This window comes from Camelus ferus, chromosome 3 (assembly GCF_009834535.1).
Source record: "Camelus ferus isolate YT-003-E chromosome 3, BCGSAC_Cfer_1.0, whole genome shotgun sequence".
Taxonomy (NCBI): domain Eukaryota; kingdom Metazoa; phylum Chordata; class Mammalia; order Artiodactyla; family Camelidae; genus Camelus; species Camelus ferus.
In genome coordinates, this window is record NC_045698.1 from 76,920,165 (window position 1) to 76,939,914 (window position 19,750).

Sequence of the window (19,750 nt, forward strand, 5' to 3'; positions counted from 1 at the left end):
TTGTTGAAGCTGGGTGATAAATACATGGAGTTTAATTATATTCTCTTCCTTTGTATATATTTTCAAGTATTCATAATTTAAAAATCAAGACCTTTTTACTGAGAATTCAGTAGACTTCGCTTCTTGTTCTTTTAGTATTTGAAAGGAAAAAATTGATAAGAATAGTAAAAACTGCATACTTTGTCCTTATTAAATGCACTAATTCAAAATGCAGCTGACAAACTTTGAGGTATAATGAACAATGAGATGCTGTTGACTTTTTGTAAAACTAAACTTTTTATTTTGAGAAAATTGGAGATTCATGTCTAGTTGTAAGAACGGGAGATCTGATAAACCCTTTGCCCAGTTTCCCACAATGGTAACATCTTTCAAAATTATAGCAAGATATCACAACCAGGGGATTGACATTGACTTTTGAGACAGACATTTTCATCACCATAAAGATCCTTCATTATACCCTTTTATAGCCAGCATTTTCTAAGTGGGGGTCAACTATTTATTACATATTTCAAATGAAAATCTTTTCATGAATTTTACATGCCTTCCTCTCAGCTTTGCTTAGGAACTTATTGGCAGTTGCTTAAAATTACCACAACCTAGTTTGCAGAGCTGTCAAACACACTGCCTGATACAATCCTAAAACTGAACTGACTAAATTTTAGGAACCATAGATAGACTAGCAAAATACGAGCTCAAGTAAGGGATTGAGAACAGTGCTCAGGATAGCTGAGAGGCATCCTGGAACTCCAGCATCAAACAGCAGGCAGGCAGGGTGGTCAGTGTAACCACCTTGATGGCCAGAAGTCATCAACCATGTGACAGACACTGCTACTGCCAGCTGCCTCCTCCAATGTCTAGTCTCCCCTTTCCTCTCAGTTAACGGGCTCACTTAAAAGCCTACATTGCCTGGCCCCTCTCACAGGTATATTGACTAAATGTAGCAACTATATTTGGCCAAGAAGATGTAAGCACAGGTTATCTAGGATTTCAGGAAAGTCTCTAAAAGAAAGTGACAAGTTCTTCTTTATTCTTTCTTCTCTGCTCCCTCCTGTGGCCAACAACTCACTCAGAGAAGCAAAATAGAAGATGCTGTGGTCTCTGATGAACTTGGAGCCACCAAACCAGGCCCAGAGTAAGTATCTCTGGATTTATTTTGCTGAGAGTGGGGTGGGGAGGGACAGGGAGAAAGGGAGAGAGGGAAAGGAGAGGGGAGGGAGGGAGAGAGGTAAAAGTCTGTCTTGTTTAAGTCATGATATTGGACTTTTTTCTCTTATATGCAGTCAGTAATCTAAACGGACGTTAGCAATCTTCTCCTTATCTAGGGGCAAAGGCGGTTCTCATTTGAGGCTTAAGACTGCTCTTTTGATTGTGGAAGAAAAAACACTTCAATAGCCTTCTTGATCATATAAAATTAAAGGCCTGAAATGATTATAGACTGAAGAATCTGAAACGATTGGAAGGTAACCAGCTCTGTGGAATGATGCAAAATTTTCTCTACCTTTGACTAGAATTGAGGCTCTGTAGAAAGAGGATTACAATGTTGGAGGAAGAGAGGAGCAGAAAGGAAGGATTCCCTCTCTTTTTAGAAGGAAAAATAAAAAGGGTGTAGTTGAATATACACACTACTATGTATAAAATAGATAAACAACAAGGACCTACTGTATAGTACAGGGAACTATATTGAATATCTGGGTCCTGACTGGCACAGTAAGTCTGGTCTTCTTGTGCTTTGGGGAATCAAGGAAGAAGTGTATGCCTACATTTGGAGGGTATGTTCATTAGGAGAGCAAAGCAGCATGGAAGAAAGGGTTATAAGGAGGGCAAGTGATGATCGGCAGGAATGGAGCAGCAGTCCAAAAGCAGGGGGGTGACCTTGGGGATGGAGGTGAGAGCCTCTACTTTGGCACTCAACAAGAATGACCTCTGAAACCTGGAGAACTTGGGAACACTCTGATTACACTAGTAAAGTCAATACAACATGAATGAAATATGATATATGCAGAAAACTGTCTCAGAGATCCAAGTGGGAAGAGCGGAATCAGACAGTTGGCTAACATTATTCACATCTCCAAAAAAACAGTGAGCCAATAAGGCATAGAAAGGAAACCCAGAAAGAGATCTAAAATACGGAATTTAGCACTGTCTCTTGAAGTCCCACAGACTGGAGACAAACTAAGTAGCCAGCTTGACCATCTGCTTCATAGGACTTCCACGTAATGGCTCTGATAGGACTTTTAACCTTCAAAAACTACTCAATTTAATTCCATTTCAATTCAACACTCTTCAAGCAACTTTAAGATTACAATTTTAAAAAGTTTCTTTTGCAAAAGAAAAAGTTTATTTTGTATAGCACAGGGAACTACGTTCAATATCTTGCAATAACCTTTAATGAAAAAATGTGAAAACAATTATATGTATGTATATGCATGACTGGGACATTATGCTGTACACCAGAGATAGACACATTGTAATTGACTGTACTTCAATTAAAACAAAACAAAAAACAAACAAACAAAAAAGATTACAATTTCACATCCCTTATAGCTTTCTGTCAGCACTGTTAAGGCTGATGCAAGGCCTGCAAAGGAGCTGGAGAGAGTCCAGATTAAAACCATTTGAGAGAAGGAAACATCAAACTACACCAGGAGGCCAAATCCAAAGACCAAGTCAGGAAGGCCCTAAACAGAACCAGAGTTTGGGGAAGGGGTATGGAATTGGAAGGCGGTGTTGGGTGAGGGGGTTACACTTTCTGAGTCAGAGATAAAGTAATAAAAGATCAGGTTGGAAATGAACAAAGAGATTTTGGTCATTGTTCTAGTCAGGCTGGGGGTCTCCATCTGGCCTTTGTTGGCTAGGGCTCTGAGGGGTGGGACTGGCTGAAGGACAGGGCCCACAGCACTTGGTCCTCGTTTTTTCAGGATAGAAGGTTTCTTGCCCACAAGGGGCCAAACTCACATTTTCATTAATGTTGGAAAAACCATTTTAGAATTTTAGTCTTTTGTTCTAAAGCTTTTTCCCCTCCCAAAATGCAAATGTCCATGAAGAGCAATAATAAACTTGATCATTTATAGAGATATTCTTACTGAGAATTTTGGGTTTTTTAAGTAAAAATTAAGTGTACTCTGTTTTACTTCTTTAAAAGCTTCATTCTTTTTTTTTTCTTTACTAGTAAATGACTTTCTAAAAGTTAATTTTCCTAACTTTGAATATTAAAAATTCATGCAGATCGATGAAGGACTCACTCTGAGAATCAATAATACATGCAATTTTTATGCTTAAAAAGTCTAAGCCATGATATCATTAATATGCAAAAATAGATTGTTGATTTCCATACATCTGCCTATATATATATATATATCATTATGTTTATGACAGTGGGGTATGTGAACCATAAATGTACAGATTCCAAAATTACATGTTTTTAAAGATTATCTACTTCTAGCTTTTGAGTGCCATTTCTTCAGTGGTATTTGTTTGGGAAAGAATGGCAAATAATGACCAGCAGGCAGATTGCCAGGTTTCAAAAGAACAGGTTTGGCCTTGTTTCAGTATCTACATTAAAGTCTGTTTATTTAATTTTCTGCAGAAGAGAATTTGCATTGCTAAACTTGGAATGTACAGCATGCATCCCTAATTTAGGTAAAACACCCATCCTGCCAGAACTCCATAATTAGAAAACAACCATAAAAGCTATACAAAAGCATATGTTAGTTTTCACAAATTTAAACTTGTATTTGCAAAGCATCAGCCCACTCTGTACAGGTGCTCTGCGCATCATGAGTTACAGAGTGAACTGTTGCTCACTTGCTCCGCCCTGCTTATGCCCCTGGTTGTGCTTACCTCCTCTCTCTTCCCTTCTCCCCAATAATCCGGTTCCCCTTCTCTGAGCAAGTAAAAAACCTCTGCACACCTTCTCTCTACTCTTTAATTAGACAAACATATACATGGGGATTTCCTCCTCATTGTCTGACAAAATAAAAGAGGATTATAAAATTTCTTGAATTTTCTTTCTTAGTAAAAATACTGGAACTCTCTTCAGGTCAACTGATAAGAGAACTCATTCATTCTTTTAAATACATAATATTCTGTGTTGCTTAATATTCTAATATTCTATATGAATACACCACATTTTAGTCAATTATTTCGCTACTGATGGGCATACCCTGTGTTTTCAGTCTTTTGTCTCTGCAAAAAGTTCTGCAATAAAAGTCCTTTATGCATGTCCTTATGTACTGGTACCTTTATTTCTAAGGACTATTAGGAGTGAGATTGTTGGGGCAAAGGTGTGCATATTTTTTATTGTAATAGGTACTGCCAGATTGCCTTTCCAATGGACAGTATTGAATTCAGTTCCAAGTATAATGTAGGAGTATGCCCTCCCCTGCACTCACCTCTACTGCCACCAGTCATAGGCATTATTCAACTATTGCATATTGTCCCTTGTCTCTTTCACTTAGCATATCTTGGACATTTTCCATTTCAGTACATATATATCTATCTCATTCATTTTATTGGCTGCACAGTATACCATATCAGTTAGTATAACCTAGGTTATGGTATAACAACACCAGAATCACAGTGGCTTAATACACACACACAAAAAACTGATTTCCTGTGCACATGAAGTCTGCTCGCTGTGAAGTCTCAGTGCTCTAGCTGCTTCTGTCTTGTGACTCTCCCTCCCAGTGTGTGTTTTTACAATTGCTGCACCAGAAGGGAGCATGGAGACTCTCCCATGGGCTCTTAAAATGCTTCTCAAATTTTAGGGGCCAAAGCAAATCACATAAGCATGCTCAACTTCAAAGGGGCAAAGAAGTGTATTCCTCCCACAGACTCAGAAGGAGAAGGGATCAGGAGATATTGGTGAACACTAGTAATATATATTACATATATCATTGAATGGGTATACCATAATTTATTTAAGTAGTCCCTTATTGATAGACATTTAGATTACTTCTGGGTTTTTTTCAGAGATCTTTATATATTTATTTTGGCACACTTGTGTGAATATATCTATAGTATAAATTCCAAGAAATGGATTTACAAAAGCAAAAGGAATATGTATCTGAAGTTTTAGATCAAGGCTGCCATTTTGAGTTATGTGCAGGGTACATGAACAGAGGAAGTCAGACAACAACAGAGAAGTGACAGGAAAACCAGAAAGAGATGGAGGGGGAACAGAGTAGATTTCACAACCTGATTTTCCAATTCCCAGGCCCTTTGAATGTGAGTGTTCATGTCTATTAAACCTCAGCATGTGGTCAGTAAACTCTTGTTTTCACTTTTGCATGTTTACATGGGTTTCTGCTCCTTGTGATAAGTTACACCAGACTTTGAGGAGGACAGAGAAACATGTCATAATCCTCACTCTCATTTCAGTTTTCAACCTAGTAAAGAGTTGGGGCAGGAAAGGAGGTGATCACTGAGTTATCTGACCAGAAGGTTCCCCACTGGACCAGTGTTTTTGAGTTGAGCTGCTTTTAAATCTAGAGCCAATGGTTGATGAAATGAAGTTTCCTCAAATCTGGAAAAAGAGCACAGCCCCAAAAAAGTCTTGCTTTTCCATCTCTCTACCAGAGTAAACTGTTCTCATTTTTAAAAGCACAGCTCAGATTTCACTTACTTCATCAAGCTTCACCAACTGCTATCAGACCTCATCTGATCTCCAAATTCTCTAAATTCTTGTAACACAGGACATACAAGTTAGCCCACATTTGGTTTCATATTGTTCTGTTTGTCTTATCTCTAGAATTAGACTTTAAGTTCTTTGAGTGTAGGAGAAATGTTTCATATTTATTTTGAATTTTCTACAGAACCTTGCAGATAAAACACGCATTTAAGACTGATTAATTCTACTTAAGCCATGCAAACCAGACCTAACAAGAGTGTATTTAAAGCCACAAATAAAATGAAGGACAGCTCAGTGAAACCAATATGTGGTTTGCATTTGCCAGCAAGGATTATTGCCTTGTTGATATAACTGTAGCAACTGTGTGCACCCTCTAGTGACTACAAAAATTTTCCTTAGACTTGTATTAACTTGCCTTAAATAAGCTTACACATATTCTATAAGCAGATTGATAAAATACGGTACTCACTGTGTAAGTAATCCCTCTATAGAGATATTTATACTAGCACTCTTCTGCAAACCTTTCTTTTCATTTTTATTTGTTGTTAATATTTTCCCTTTTATTTTCAATTTTCTGGATGGATTTAAGTGTGCCTCTTGAACTAGATGGTTTTGTTTGCTTGCTTGCTTGTTAATCAGATGGGGTGGTTTTGATCTTTTAGTAAATGAGTTCTGTCCAATTAACTCAGTTTCCTGATATATTTGGATATATTTCTACCATCTAACTTGGGCTTGCTCTTTACTATCCTTTTTCTTTTCGCTCCTTGCCTGTCTTCTTTAGGATTGATGAAAGTTTACATACATCTTTTTTCCCTTTTTGCTGGTTTTGAAGCTATGCATCGTATTTCTATTTTTTAACATGCATATTTATCTCTACAGTTTACCTACAAAGTTTTAACTTACTCAATTTTTTTCCTTTCTCCTGAATAAGACCTAAAGTTAAACATGCTTTAACAATCTTTAAATACTCCTGTTATTTATAAACCCTCAAATTATTTTTTATGAATAATGGTTCATCATATTTACCATCTAATGTATCAATTTCTGTGCTAACTGGCCCCACACACCAGTGCAATGGCATTAGCCCCAGGATTCCCTGGGCCCTGGCCCCAGCCACCAGTAGGCTAAAACCAGCTTCAAAACACCTTCAGTCAGCTGCCCCAGGATCCAGCCCCACTCATTAGCAAGCCAGCGCCAGCTTTGAGACACCCCAGAAGGCACAGCCAGCCATGTCAAGAACCAGATCACCAGCTGACCACGAGGTCAACTCTAGACCCAGGACCCATGGTCCTGCTATCGCCAGCCCACCAGAAAAGCAGTTCGTTCTTTTCTTTTAGTACGCCTATTTTGCATGTCTCATGTATCTGAAAAGGTATTTTCATCAAGCATGTATGCTGCTTTTCCTATACAAAGTAACCAAACAGAAGCAGAGAAGTTTCTCATTATGGAAGTATTTCACCAATTAAATAAAGAAACAGTGATTAAATTTGAATATCACCATTTTGCAGCTCCTAATGAATTAACAGATCAATGGCTGCCAATATTACTCAGAGAGAGATAATCAGCTATTACATGTCTCCTACATACCCCCTACGAGGGAGTCTGTCACACGATTGTACCTGAATCTGATCAAGTTCATAATCCCATTACCAATTTGTGGAAAATACAGAAGACAGAGGAATAGGGAATGCAATGAACAAAATCCAGTCGTGGGAAACTCTACAGGCAAATCAAACAACCCAGTGTCTTCTAGAACTAAGCTGTAAAGAAAAAGGTGGGGCAAAGGAAGACTAGCGTATACTGGGAGAACTGGACAAGGCTTAAAAGATGTACATTTTTTTTTTTAAACTATAGGGTTTAGAGATGCATCTTGGGTCACAGGCTATAACAAGCAAGAAAATGACCAAACAAGTCAAGATGGGGTTACTTTTAGGTGAAAGCGAAAGGACTGGGATTGAGACGGGGTAAATGAAGGATCTCTGGGGTGGCTGGTACATGGGTCTGCTCAGGGTACAGCCGAGAATAAGACCAAACGCCAGCTCTCCAGGAGTTTGCATCTGACAGGTAGAGATATACCAATAAACGCCTAAGACAATGACAGTGATAAGTGCTATAGAGAAATATGAAGGATGACTGATCCCAAACCTCTAAGTAGGTGACAACTGAGTTTCACTCTTAACATAACATATATAGAAAATGTGGTTATTTGATAAAATCAATAAGTAACACAATTTTTTTCAATATATTATGCCCAATTAAGAGAAAAAATCAAGAGAAAAGGAAAGAAATTAAGAAAGAAAAAGAAATAAAGGCACAAAAGCAAAACCAAAGACTGATAGATGGAGAAGAGAGACATGCACAAAGGCATAAAGAAACACCCACATCCATGGGGCCACTATTTCATGGAGTAAAATGTTTTACTGCTGCTACAAATTCTCCACTCTCTGTAGAGGTAACGGTATATTTTTGGAGTTTTCCCCTTCAGCTGATAAGGCAAGGTCTGGAGACCATCTCAGACTTGGTCATTCTAATTCTGCTTCGCTTTAAGGCTTGTTCCCAGGCTGGGTACAAGTAGCCTGGGCTTAAGCGACACTACATTTTTGAAAACAGGTATTATAGGGAAAATGAGGGTGGGAGTGGAAGAGTATCTGATCCCAGAGGAGGAAGGGCTTGGAGGGGCTGTGGAAGTGCCTCAGCAAAGGCCCCAACGTGGCCACTTTTAGAAGAACATACCAGGCCGCTGTCCTCGCTGGCAGGCTGCAGAGAACGCGGAAGGCCACGCGGGGAGGCGCTCCTCTGTTCACCTTGGAAGCTTCCTTTATAGCTCACTTCTCTGGATGCAGAAAGGAAATCAATCTCATCACCTACAGCAATAACAAAAATGGCAACAAAACAATTGTGGCTTTCCATTTCTTCCCCTTAGGCAGCTTCCGTTTGTCCTGTTAGTGCTGGGTTTATTAGAAACAGCTATCCAAGTCAATAAAACCTCAAAAAGTTAAGCTCCATCTCGAGAGACTGGAATCCTACATGCAGTCACAATTCACATTAAATACACAGGTTATGTATTTTATATACACATGTAGTTAGAGAAGATATTACAAGGGTGGAGGGTGCAGTTCAGTGGTAGAGTGCGTGCTTAGCATGCATGAGGTCCTCCGTTCAATCCCCAGTACTTACATTAAAATAAATAAGAAAATAAACAAACCTAATTACCTCCCCCTAAACAAACAAAAATAAATTAAAAATAGAATATATTACAGCTCATATTTTGATTTACTAAGACACAGAACATGAATTTTAAGTTGCAGACTATGGGGGGACAGGAGGTCACAGGAGCACTAATCCACCATTTCACAGTAAGACCTCAGCCTAAGATTGCCTCATATATTTTCCAGGAATATCTTTTTTTTCCTTTGTGATGAAAACAGACCTTATTCTGGTTATAAAAGTAATATAAAAAAGTAATACAAATTCATTATTTTGAAAAGTTAAACAATGGAAAAAGTAAAATAAAAAAAAACTAAAAATCACCTCTATTCTCTCTATCAAGTAATCTATCTGCCCAGACTTTTCTCTTTGCCTAAACACACACACACACACAGTCTTAACAGAAGCAGGATCACTCTAAATGTGTTATTACCTAATTTTTTAACTTAATGTATCATAGATATTCTTTATACGTTGTAGAATGAAAAAATAAGTTACTGAGTAATACATACATTCATAATGTGAACATATTTTGTTTTAAAATTCTATGTTTATATTTAGATACAAATGTGAATCTAGATAAACAGATACATGACTTCATTTGTGCAGAAAATGATCTGGCAGGGTACAAACCAAACTTTTAACAGCAGAGAATGGATGGAAGGGGGAGTAAGTAGAGGAAACTTAAAATTTTTACTTTTCCTATATATATCTTCATTATCCTAAAAATGCATGTACTGTTTCAGAAATTAAGTATACATAATAAATAGCTTTTCATGTCAATTAAAATATTTATCATCCTTTTTAATTGTTTTTTTAATTTAATGTCACCCTTTTAATTACAGCACCTTTTAATTGTTTAATAATATTCCATCGTTTGGCTATACTGTAGCATTTCATCAATTGTCTACTTATGGGCTTTTAGGCTCTTTTCCCATCTTTTGATACAAAAACAGTGTTGATAGAGTATTTTTGTGTATGTTTTCTGCACCCTCTTATCAGGCTTTGGTGCTATCATTTTAATTTTTTTTTTCATCACCAGTCAAAAATGGTATCTCATTGTTTTAAGCAGCAGTTTCTGATTAAAGTGAGAATGAACATGTTTCCCATGCTTGTTGTGTATTTTTCTTATTTTGTGAATTATCCTATTCATGTACTTTGTCCACTTTTCTTGGAATTTTCCTATATTTCTTAGATAACTGCTTATACATAGTTATTAACCTGTCAGTGACATACACGTGAAACATTTTTCCAGATCTGCTCTCTGCCTTTTAGATTTTTGTTTTTGCCATTCTCCTCACTTTTCTTTCACATGTTATTTTCCTGTATATATTGGTGTCTGTCCACATGTTGTTTTATTTTTCTGATTTGTCCATTCTTGCACCAGGATCCATAGCTTTAATCACTGTAGCTATAAACCTGGTAAGACAATCTCCCCTCATATTTTTCTTTTCTCAAATGTTACTAGTTATTTTTGCACGCTTACTTTTACTGGCGAAAGTTAGAATCATTTTGTCAAATCCAAAATGTTGGAATTGTGTTAAACTTATGGATACAGAGTTAACACATTTATACTATTGAATATGTCCCAAGTTTTTTATGTTCCTCAGTCAGGTTATATAGTTTTCTTCAAATATGTCCATCACATATCTTGTCAAATTTATCTATTTTATGTTTTGTGTTATTAATGCCAATAGGAATTTTTATTTCTGCTTAATAGTGCTGCTGGCATTTTATAGGCTCTCAATAAGCACTGTCAGGTAAGTAAGTGCATAATAGAGAAAACTACTTTTAGAAGTCATGGAAACTTCTTTAATTATAGACTAAAGGGTAAACTGTGCTCTGTAATTAAAAGATTTTGGTTTAATCATACTAACACCAAAAATGTTGCCAACTTGGACTCATATCCAAAAGTGAACTGAGCATTCAGGACTCAAAATCAGGCCTAGCCTTGTTATCCATGTGCGGAGGACCTTGGGAAATTATGTACTTTTGGGGGGAAAAGTCCCCGTTATTGCTTCACTAATGTCTAGAGTTCTACTACTAATTTCACTGCTTCAGATTAAGGGATTCCTTTCTCTGAAAATGCAGACACTTCTGAGAAAGACAGCAAAACACAATGAATGAAGCCATCACAGTTTTTACACAGTAGTACGAATTAACAATCAATGTCTTCCCAACTTGTAGCTAATTAAGAAGAGTTTTTGACAACAGGAGAGAATAAAGACAGCAAAGAACAAGGAATCCTGGGATACTGGACATATGGTGGGGTGTAGAGGTTACAAAAAAAAAAAAGACAGGAGAAGGAAGCTAACATTTATAAATTTCTTTAGGCAGGAAGCACATCTTGTTCATCTTTAAGCATAACGCTTAGCACATCACAGCCACTCCACAGATACGTGTCAAACAGATGAGTCAATGAATAAACAGCTCTGCTCACCTCATAGCTTTGACTTTGGGTTGCTCTGCTGGAAACTGCAGTCTCATGGTATTTTTGGGTTACTGCTCCTCTGCTATCCTGGCTTCCTTTCCTCAGAATCACTCATGCAGGATAGGATGCCAGGATCTCATTGTTAGCAGATGTTAGTTCACTGGGACAAACAATTGCTAATTGCTAACACATTTTGTGTTAAGGTAAAACAATAATATGTCTGTTTATACAGTTTAAAATGTATCCCTAAGGAAGAGATTACTATTATCATTTGCTTGGTCAGGTCAATGATTAGCTCTCCCTCCCATTCCTCACGGGGCTGATCATTTCACAACTGACCGCGCTAGGGAAGTGCTGGCAGACCAGGAGAGGGATAAACAGCAGATCTTGCCCGCTGTCTAGCTGCTCCACTGCTAGCACTTATGAGTTCACTACCTAATGTAGCATAACGATGACTCCGCATGAAGTCACCACGCCCCCGACTCCTACTGGATCAGGGGAAAGGGGGAGAGGAGAGCCACTGGAGCTGAAAAGGATTTGGTGCTGGCAGATAGAGAGTGACTGGTAAAAAGAGAACAAATGATACATGATAATCAAGTTGAGAAGTTTTTTCAATAGTATTCGCTTTAGCGATGAAAAAGGATAAGTATTGGGTTAAGATATTAAAGTTTCTTTCAAATTCTCCATGATAGACATCAAATATTGCTATGGTCATTACCTGCCATGAGATCCATAAAGCTTGGACCTCATCTCTCAGGGTTCCTGGTGTATACTCAGTGTCCAGCACAGAGTAGGTGCTCAGTCAGTAACTGTTAAATGAACGAACATTAAGTACTGATGATTCAGTAGCCTTCAGGAAATAAGTATAAAACCTTTAGTAAATTAAATCTGAATAGGCAAGTCTAATAATAGTGGAAAGTGACTTCAAGGGTGGGGGAGTATATTCTGGTATCATTTTATACTTGACAAACACAGCACTGACCATTCCTTGGTCTCATACTAAGTCATCTGAAAAATCTACCCGTGTCCAACTGTTCTCTGTTGAAAGGTCATAGTGTGGGGCTGTCTACACTATGTTATTAGTCGTCTATTTTTACTGGTAAAATCTGAAGATTATTGCTTAACTCTCCGCTTTCCTCTGTCAGTGTGGATGTAATCTAAGGTAAATGAAGAGAAATCATATTCTACAGACTGATGCAGGTCTTCACTCTAAATTGATTTTTTTTCTTTATTCTCCTCTGAATTAATACAAATTGGAAAAGGTAATTTGAGGTAAAGATAAAAAAATTATTTTAAAGAGACTACTCTGAAACTGCGCCAATGTTGTTTTTCCATTTTGACTTATGATAACTGCCTATTCTCCACTTGATTTTGCACTCAAGTCTTTTGTGGCTTATTTAAGATATTTGCATCTAATCCAAATCATGGCATCATTTTAACACCAAATAAAAGCTGTAAAGTTGATATCAAGCAATCTACACATAAATGTCTTCCTACACATAAAAGACATACATTGTAAGTAACCACATTCCCAAAGAATCCAGAAATGGAAACTCCTCCTTTAGCCCATTTTATATGTCACTGTGGGAAATTATAAGCATCCCAAATACACACATGATGTAGGCTTGGTGTACCATGTTAAATATAAACTTAGTGACTAATGTACAAAATTACAAGTTACAGTTATAATGACTAATGTGTCCAAGTTCAAACTGTACTCATGAGAATGATTATCAAAAGTTTCAACACTGTGACTTTCAGTAAATTGTATAAAGCTGGTTAAGATGATACATATGACAGGTGACAGTTTTTGGATGCAGTTACACATATATCATGATTTTTTATACTAATACATTCTCACGTTCAGCAGAGTTTTTGTTATGGTGGCCGATAGGTAAACAGTTATTAGAAACAAAGGTGAGAAAAAATTCTGCATGTACCCCCAAATCTTACTCCAGATCCCTCAATACTAGCTAGTTGTAAATCTACCTCAGCATTGATTTTAGACAGGCCATTCTGGATAATAAGCAAAAGGTTACATGGTCAAGTCATTCTCTCCTAAGCCCATGGCAGAGCTCTTAAAAAAGCAGAAGTTATTTATGTGTTTTAAGGAAGAGGCATGTTCTTGAGTCAAAGAGTGTGGTCACGCATGATGGATGTCTAACAGCTGGAGGATCCTGGGCCAAAACTCACCCAAAAGCGGTAGAAAGACAGAGCCCAAGGAGAGACAGGAAGCGTTTAGAGGCTGCTAAGTGATAAAGAGCTGTATCCAACAGCTTGCTGCGTGTCAGCACAGCGTGACTTGACCTGGCACGCGTTGTTAAGTCAGTTCCTTGCTCCCATCTGTGTGGACCTGTGGAGTCCATTTCCTTTGGCCACTGATTAGTCAAAGGGTCCTTGACAAAGTAGGAAATGAGCAATTTGGTTTCACTATTTTGTGCCTGGAGAAAGCTCATTTTCTAAAATCCTCAAGCACCTGGTGCCTCCACCCTATCAAAATATGCTCTCAGATCCTTCATGGACACAAACTGCTAACACTAAGTAGGTGCTTAGTAAAAATTTTCGTTTTCCTCCCTCTTTCCTGCAGTCAAATTGCTAGTGAAAATGTGCTCTTATTTCTTCTGGGGTATTTTTCTTTTCACAGATAGCAAATCCCGGAATCAAAGGAATGAGGCAAGAGGGAGGAATTTTAGGCATCAGCTGTTAATGACTACTTCACGTATGTAGGAATCTTTCAGATTGGCTAAAATTTCTCAGCACTCTGTGAGGCCAGGCAATCTAAGATGCGCTTTAGATGGAGTATGCCGTTTATCTCGACAACCCTATGAGGTACTGTGTTAGTCCATTTAGGGCTGCTATGACAGAAATAGACTGGGGGACTTAAATGATAAACATTTATTTCTCATAGTTCTAGAGGCTAGGAAATCCAAGATCAAGGAGCTGTCGGATTTGGTACCTGGTGGGAACAGGGTTCTTGGTTCCTGGACTGCCATCTTCTCTGTGTCCTCACATAATAGAAGGAGTGAGAGAGCTCTCTGGGGCACCTTTTACAAGGGCACTAATCCCATTGGTGAGGGCCCCACCCTCATGACCTAATTACTTCCCAAGGGTCTCACCTCCAAATAGCATCACACTGGGGATTAGGTTTCAACATACATATTTTGGGAGGACACAAACATTCTGTCTACAGCAGGTAGATACTGACATTATCTTCATTTCAGACACTGAGGAAAGTGGGGCTTTTGGAGTCTAAGAACTTTCCTAAGATCATGCAGCTGGAAAGTAATGGAGCCAGTACATCCACTCCAGGGCTTGGGCCTTGATTAAATTTGTGCCATGTCCTGGGTAGGCCCTCAATGTAAGTAAAAGGATGATACCTGCCCATTGATCTTAACATGTTCATTCTTTTTAGGGACCTCGAGGATGTTTATGGACACCCCCCCATGTAAAGCTCATGTGGCAGGCAGAATAATGACCCTGCCCCCAATATGTCCATGCCCTAATACCCAGAACTTGTGAATATGTCCCCTCACATAGCAAGAGGGGCTTTGAATATGTAATTAAGATTATAGAACTTAAAAAAGGGAGATTGTTGTACATTATCTGGGTGGGCCCAATATAATCCCATGGGACCTTAAAAATGGAAGTGAAATGCAGATGGGTAAATGGGTCAGAGATGAGATGGAGGAAAAAAGGAAGAGAAATTTGAAGTAGGAGAGGGATTCAACCCTCTGCTGTAGGCTTTGAAGATGGGGAAGGTAAAGGCAACCTCAGTCCTACAACCACAAGAGCCTGAGTTTTGTCAAAAACACCAAATAAGCCAAAAACCAGATCTTCCCCTGAGCCTCCAGAAAAGAATGTAGCCTTGCTGGGGACACACTGATTTTAGTCCAGTGAGACATGTGTCAGACTTCTGACATAAAGAACTGTAAGATAATAAATTGATGTTGCTTTAAGCCACCCAGTTTGTGGTCATGTGTTGCAGTAGCCATAGGAAACTAACACAACTGGTCAGCTCCTTTATTCAAGTTAAGTCCATTTCCCTGATGCCAGGTCACAAAGGGAAGTGCACAGAACTGTCTGACTCTTTCTTGTCCACCTTTTACATGGAAAGAAAAGCAAAAATGCACACCATCCTGTAGGCTATCAGGTGAATCCGGATTGTTCTCTGCGGTTGGAACCATACCCCAGGGTCAGTGGACACAGGTCCACTCCAGTATGGAATCCAAATGCCATGGTTTGTCCAGAACTGGTCTAACTGGTCTTGAACATAGAGAAACAACCTATCAGTGACTTACTTCCTATTCGTCCCCTGTGCAGGCACTATTGGAGAAATGGAAGGGTGAGAGAGAGGGCACGTTTATACTTGATGAATATCTCTAGATTTATGTGCAATAACAAGGACATATGGTATTTAATTTCAGAATAGAAATACTTGGCTAAACAAAAGGATATTCCCAGGTTGCTTTATTCTCAATTGTGAGCAGCGATTTTCTAAAATTCAACTTTTTGTTTGATGAATGGAGACACATGATAAAATGCTGTGTCCATATTTTCAGTAGAAAATATGTGAGATTAAGAAAAAAGAGGCTAAAAAATGTAATTCAAATGTATTCAATGAAGCATGGTAATTTTCACATTTTTTAAAATACTCTTTCTTAAGTTATCTTAAGCCTCTGTATTTTCCTCTTGTCATCTGGCAAGTCTGTATCTTAGGTTTTGTTTACTTTGTCTTTTCCTCTTTTTATTCCAATGACATGTTGCCACCAGCCTCCTCCAGCAGAGGGAGGGGGACGTGTGCCAAGAGGACTGTGTCCCCAGGGCTAGAGGGCCTCCTGACCGAGAAGGGTTGCTACCTCCTGGGTGCCAGGCTCCAACAAAAGCCAGGATCCCCCCTCCATATGTGGGGCTTGGGGAAGGTAATGAAGAGATTTATCTGGCAAATTATACACTACAACTTTTTCCTAACATATCAGAGTTATAACAAAAATATGTTAATGACTTCAAGTGGTTAAGAAATTATCTTAACCTGAAGAAACAGCTTGCAGAGAACAAAAGTGACCTGATCATGGGTTTCCGGCAGGATTTTCTTCTCTAGCTTAGAGGACAGAGTAACAGCACTTGCATCATCCCAAGATGGTTTGACTTCCTTCTTAGGAACTGCCAAAGTCAACCTGCTTCAGGCCAGCCTGCTCCATGGCCTTCCAGACAGAGACCTGGCTTGTCTGGGTCCCAGGTCTAACAGCGTCTGGCATCTAGGATATACTCCATAAATATGAGTAGGTGAATAGTCTGAGACCTCAGGCCAAGCTCTTATCTTGTGTCTCTTTTCTCAACTCTGAAAGCATCTAAGCTTTGTAGGGATGCCACACTCCCCATCCTGACTGTAATTTCCTAAAAGCAAGAAGGACCTTTTCCTCTAACTCACTTTTAGCATCTAGCTGTGTTTTTTTCTTCTTTCTTAAATTATTTAAGAAACACTTTGCATCAGGCACTCTTTCAAAAATTTTACCAATAGCAACTCAATCATCGTAATAACCCTGTGAAATTGGTTCTACTGTTACCCTTATTTTGCAGATGAGGGAAGAGAGGCACTGAGCCCTTATGTAACATGCCCAAAGTCACAGAGCTAAATGGTAGAGCTGTGATTTCACCCAAACATGCTGGATCCAGAGGTCGTCCTCTACACACACACACCCTACACCTTACTCTACTGCCTCGTCTTACCAGTGTAAGAATGATGGAGGAAAAAAAATTGGAATCTAACTTTGGAGAAAACTGGAAAAGGAGCAATATTTACACAAAAGAATTCCAAATAAATAGTATGTTTCCAGATACTTCACGCAAGTTGATACAGTACAAATGTTAACACTATAAGAAATGCAGTGACAAAAATCCAGGCTGATTTGAATACCTGCCCTAAAAGGATTTTGCTCCTTGGCTTAAAAAAAAAAATTAAAACTATCAAATTGTGAATCATTTTAAGTTCTCAAAAACAAGACCCTGACTTCCAGACGAATGAATACTGTTGTGCTCACTTAGTAGGAAGTTATACAAACTCACAACTGGTTAAAAAGTTCAAAATGCAGTTATTCTGCGAGCCAGTTGTACTAGCTAGGGAAGCCATGATAAAGTACCACCAACTGGCTTAAATAACAGAAATGTGTTGTCTCAGTTTTGGAAGTCGGAAGTCCAAGATTAAGATGTCAGCAAGGCTGGTATCATTTGAGGGCTGTTGGGGAGGGGTGCATTCCAGTCCCCTCTCCTTGGCTGGTAGATGGCTGGCTTCTCCCTGTGTGTCTTCACATCACACTCCCTGTATGGGTGTCTGTCTCTGTGTCCAAATTTCCTTGTTTTATAAGGACACCAGTCATATTGGGTTAGAGCCCACCCTAATAACTTCATTTTAACTTGGTTATATTTGTAAAGACCCTATTTCCAAATAAGATCACGTTCTGAGGGAGTGGGGGTTATGACTCCAACACATCTTTTGTGCAGGGGACACGATTCAACCCATATTAGCAGTATATTGTAGGGGTAAGAGTCTTGTCTGAATTCTAGCTCTGACATTTATCAATTTTGAGACCTTGATGCACATCATTCCCTTCCCTTAAATGAAGATAAAACAGGTAGTTCTTACCCATGCTGTTGTGAGGATTAAATGAATTAGTACATGAAACACTCAAGATACTGAGTAGTACAATGTATGTTAAATATTCATTCATTCAACAACAGTTACTGAACACCAATTAAGTATGAGGCACTCTTCTAGGTGTTTGAGATACAGAAGTAAAAAAAATAGGCAAAAATACCTATCTTTGTGGAGCTCATAATCCAGAAGAGAAAGGGAAAAAAAAAACCTAGAAAGTAGAACATATAAAATGTCAGAGAGAAAAAGTGTTACAGAGAAAAATAAAGCAAGACAAGGGTTAGAGAGCGTTGGGGGTTGCAATTCTGGATCAGAGAGGGCCTCATAGATGCATCATTTGAGCAAGGACCTGACGAATGGGAGGAGACAGTTAAGTGCTTATCTGGAGTTTTAGACAGAGGAGGGTTTTCGCCGCCTCAGCACTACTGACATTTGGGGCTGGATTATTTTTTGTTTTGCGGGGGCTGCCCTGTGCATTGCAGGAAGTTTAGCAGCATCCCTACTAGACGCTAGCAGTGGTGGAGAGCATTTGCTGCCCCAGTTGTTACCATCTGTCTGACAACCAAACATGTCTCCAGACATTGCCACACATCCTATGGGGGACAAAATCACCGAGACAGAAGAAAAGTGAAAGCCCAGGGGCAGGAGTGGGCTCAGCTTGTTTAAGGCACAGCAAGGAAGCAGGCTGTAGGAGATGAAATTAGAAATAGAGAAGAATGAACCATATACATCATCTATGACCTTGAGGTCATTCTTCAGGCAGACGGGACGCTACTAGGGGGTTAAGAGCAAAAAGACAACACAACTTGACCCACATTTTTGAAAGGTCCAACTGGCTGCCACGCTGAGAATTGACTGTAGGTGGAAAGACAGAAATGGACAGCTCAGTGGGGAAGCTAACAGTAATCACATCAGTTTTTTTCTCTTGGCTTAATCTGGTTAGTGATTTGGCTGGGTGATGATAGGAGTGCTGAGAGAATTGAACTAAGAAGGTCTGGGGAAGAAGAGAGGATGGAAAATTAGCATAAAAGGAAAAGGCTAAGAGTGGGCAAGATAATGTTTGGCAGAAGTGGAAGGCAGTACTGTCAAGTCAATTTGAAAGATCAGAGTGCCTGTATAGGACAGAAAGAATATTGGGGACCAGTTTGTGCTCACGGCCAGTGAATGCTAAACTAACTCTGATCTGCAAGCAATGAGGAAAACTCTGCAGCAGGGTGCAGATCATAGAAGTCAGAAAGAATACTTTCAAAGGAGTTTCCTGAAATAATAGGAGTGAGCAGAAAAGTGAGGTCCCGCCCTAAGATGTGAAATTACCTTCTTCAGGGTAATTTTGCTTGTAGGCAAGTGCACACTACTGCCTCCGCGTCGAGGGTTTGGAAACACTTCCAGGATATCACACATCAAGCAAACGTCAAGCCCATCAAGAAAAGGTTTAAGTAGTGTGGTACTTTCTTGGAAATGGTGTTCCCCAGAGGCTGGTGTGTTAAGTTTCTTCAGAGTCTTTTCAAAAAGACTACCTGTAAGTGAGAAAATCTATGCTGAGTTCTGGTAACGAAGGAATAAGCAGTTCTGCAACCAGAGTTCTTTCAGGATGGCGATGCTTTTCAATTTTTAGATTTAAAATGTCTTCGCAAGTTCGGCAGAGCAGACACATCAACCCAGTCCCACCACTTTGCAGGGGGGAGCAACAAGGCCGCCTGCCTCCTTCTTTCCACTTCCTTTCTGCACCAGTCTGACTCATCACCCCCTTTTCACCCCGTCCACAGAGGCAGAGGGGCGGCTGCCCGGCCGGGAGCCGCAGCAGCAGCTCGGGCCGCCGCCCCGGGTGTGGCGT

At 39.2% G+C, this 19,750-nt stretch overlaps 1 long non-coding RNA gene across 1 annotated transcript; it reads right to left on the reverse strand.

Annotated features, from left to right (window-relative positions):
* Window positions 1-7,920: 7,920 nt before the first annotated feature.
* Window positions 7,921-19,671, reverse strand: LOC116662657. Its single transcript, XR_004318636.1, has 3 exons — window positions 19,231-19,671; window positions 11,986-12,076; window positions 7,921-8,493 (listed from the first exon to the last, which is right to left on the reverse strand). It is a non-coding gene; the product is annotated as an uncharacterized LOC116662657 (long non-coding RNA).
* Between the last annotated feature and the right edge of the window lie 79 nt (window positions 19,672-19,750).